Here is a 3,739-nt window from a genome sequence, read left to right as displayed (position 1 = left end):
GAGCTTATTAAGCACTAAGTCTCAGAAGTTGAAAACACTCTAGATCTAAGTTAGATTGTACGGAGGCTAGAAGCTTCCAGGACTAGGCCTCGGCCAGCAAGGGGGCGGGGGGGGGGCGGGTAGTAAACATCCCAGACAACACTTGAGCCAGGAAAATAAAAGTTACTTTTACAAGATGTTTAACTGTATCTACATAATATGTTCTGTATGCAATGTTGCAGTGAAGGGTTGTGAGGACTAATCGAGCCATCATCAAGTAGGCATAGTTCTGCCTACTGTTTTATCAAGTGAGGCACTTACTAAAAGCCAGCTCCTGTCTTAAAAGAATGTATGATTGGTATACCAGAGTTCACTTTGAGTTATTCCTACTTCTTTTTTCCCTCTTCCCCACGACAGCAAATGTTTTAGAAAATTTCCCACTACATTTGAAGTCATCTATGGCTTTGAGTAAACTAATATTAACTGAAAAGCATTTATATAATACTAATGTTTTAAACACTTAGCAGGTCTACAGTTCACCTCCGAATTCCAACAGCCCTAAAAAGGCAAGTTAGAGAAAGAGCAACTCTAGTGATAGTTATTGCCTGTGGAAAAAATAGTTTGTTCTGCAGTTCTGTGCTTTTGTGATAATAAAACCAAAACTTACATGAGAAATCTATTTATTAGACACACTTTTTTTTTAAACGAACTCCACCTCTATGTAACAGTCCTGGCTGTCCTGGAACTCCTTCTGTGGGCCAGGCTGCCCTTGAATTCACAGAGATCCACCTGCCTCTGCCTCCTGAGTGCTGGGATTAAAGGCATGCATCACCACAACTGGTTTAGACAGATTTAAAAAAATACTATTTTAAGGCTTGGTATGGTGGTACAGGCCTTTAATCCCAGCACTCAGGAGGCAGAGGCAGAGGCAGAGGCAGGTGGGTCTCTGTGAGTTGGAGGCCAGCCTGGTCCACAGAGGAAGTTCCAGGACAGCCAGGGCTACACAGAAAAATCCTGTCTCAAAAAACACAACAAGAAAACAAAAATTACTATTTGCTAGGTGTGGTGATGCACACCATTAATCCCAGCACAGGGGAGGCAGAGGCAGGTGGCCATCTGTGAGTTGGAGGCCAGCCTGGTTGACATAGTCATTTCTAGGACAGCTTGTGCAACCTAGTGAGAAGCTGTCTAAAAAAACAAAAGCAAAAACAAAAACTACTTTAATGAGTCTCGATGTTTTTGTAGCAATGACAAAAATATTTAATTGCTTTATTGAAGTCTAATTGGCACATTAATAGGTTATAATCATACAGAGCATATAATTAATATGGTTCATATGATAAAAGCATCATCATGAGCAAAACTGTAAACAGCCATCATGCCTGTTTTCTTTTACTCTTGAAACCTGCTTTTCTTGCCCATCCACTCCCACTTTCTGCCAGTATGTGCTACTTAGCATTCATTCCCTAGACTTACTGCTGGGTCATAAGGGTGGGATATGTTTATTATTTATTTATTTATTTATTCTTGAGACATGGCCTCTCTGTTATCCCAGGCTGTCCTGGAACTTGCTGTGTAGAGCACGCTGGATTGAACTCTGCCTCTGTGTGCTGTAATTAAAGGCATCTGCACCACACCTAACCATATTTAACTCTTGTGGAAGCTGTCAGCCTATTTTCCAAGGTTATACTCTAGTCTAAATTTCTTTTTTTTTTTTTTTATATTTATTTATTTATTATATAATGTTCTGCTTCTATGTATGCCGGTATATCAGAGGGCACCAAATCCCATTATAGATGGTTCTGAGCCACCATGTGGTTGCTGGGAATTGAACTCAGGACCTCTGGAAGAACAGACAGTGCTCTTAACCACTGAGCCATCTCGCCAGCCCCTCTAGTCTAAATTTCATCAACAACATAGGAGAATTACAATTTTATTTAATTTTTTTGTTTTATTTGAAGCCAAGGTTTTACACTGTAGCTAAGCTGCCCTGAAACTGTATATAGTTCAGGCTAGTCTTGAACTTGTGGCAATCTTACTGTTTCTGCATCCTAAAGGCCTAGAAAAATTAGATTTTTTAATCTTAAAAGTATCCCATGATAACTGTGCGAACATTCACAAAATATAAGATATGGAACATTATGCATTGGGAAAATGGGTTTGAGCATTTAAGGAGCCTGCATCATACCAAGTAGGCCTATGCACACACCCATGCATACAGTCTACTGTGTGGACTGTGATGTGGAAGCATATATTTGGAGGGTCAGATGATGACTGTGAGAGTTAACTAGCATAAGAATTGCAATGATGAAAGTCGATAGGTGACATAGAGCTGTAACCTGGAATGATTAGGACAGTGGAGTTAAAAAAAAAAAAAAAAGATTGCCACAAGTCAATTCTTTATTATGGTTAAATAACAATGCGGATCCTACGCACTCCCATTTAAGTGAACCAACCAATATTTTCATGATAATCACCAGCTCTTTGAGGGTGTCTGCTGGCGTCTTTATCAGTTAGTTATTGGTGCCTACCAAAATGAGACGGCAATTATTCTTTTTCTTATGTGCCAATGGGTCAGTGTGGGGCAGTTCTGCTGATGTGGCCCACCCTTACCCTTGGCCGCAGTTAAGAGTTAGCCAGGAAGTCAGGACGCTGCCTTTTGTCCCTCATCTTGTTCAACATTGTCCCCTCCTGTGCAGGCTCCTTATCAAAGTTCATTCTAATAACTGGCATTTTTCTTTGCTTGATACCATTCCCTGGGCCAATGCAGAAACTGTAAAATGTGTGGACACATGGATAGGTGAAGAAAACTGGAGCCATTTTTTTTTTTTTTTTTTTTAATGTACCAGACCCTCAAAGTCCAACTTGCCGATCATGATTCTTTACCTTATATATCATCTAGAAATGAGCTGAACCGAAGAACTGAGCAAAAGAAGTCCTCAGAATCAGGTCTAAGACACTTGGGTCCCTGGCTGTCAAATCCACAGCAGAGTAGAAGCTTTTAAATTAGCTGCTTAGCAACTCTAGCTGTGTCTTGGGGCATCACTTCCAATGCAGTAGAGTAGGAAACAGGAAAACTACACTTGCTGTTTTTCTTTCAATACAATTTCAATTACAAGGATTCCTTCTCCTCCCCCTACATACCCAAACAAGTGTTCTTGAGGTTAGTCACATCCTGGAGTAACAAATTCAAGAAACCTTTACACCTGTAACCAAGGATTTTCAGCAAGGCCTCAATGAATTTTTCAAATCAGACGCAGCTGAGGAAAGGCTAGTCCTGGGTTTCCTGTGCATCTCGTGGAAAAGAACTCTTGTCCCAGTGTAGCAAGGTGTGCTCTTAGCAAATCACAAGGTCCTCTACAAATGTTATCAAACCACAAACCTTTCCAAATCGATCACTAGTCTCTTCCTGGGAAATCGGCCTAAGGAGGATCCCACCCACTTCCGCTCTTTGCAGTCACACCGCGTCCGAAGGCTCCCAGGAGATCCTACTTTAAATACGAGGCGCATAGGGCTTGGCTTTTGATCAGTTGGTGGGCTAAGGTCACCTCGGAAGATAGCATTCTCCTCCAGCGCCTGGGGGGCCGGGCCTGAGCTGTACCCAACTTGCGCGCGCGCGCCGCTTACGTCACTAAACTGCGTCCAGGTTCTCGGCTGCTTCTCTGGTGCGGTCGGCGGCGTTGCGGAAGGCAGTCCGAGGTGGGCTCCCTCTTGGCTCTCCCATGGAGGAGGCGGCGCTCACTGCAGTCCCGGATGCACG

This window comes from Acomys russatus, chromosome 7 (assembly GCF_903995435.1).
Source record: "Acomys russatus chromosome 7, mAcoRus1.1, whole genome shotgun sequence".
NCBI classification, from domain to species: domain Eukaryota; kingdom Metazoa; phylum Chordata; class Mammalia; order Rodentia; family Muridae; genus Acomys; species Acomys russatus.
The sequence above is the reverse complement of the archived record's forward strand: the minus strand, read 5'-3'. Positions refer to the sequence as shown.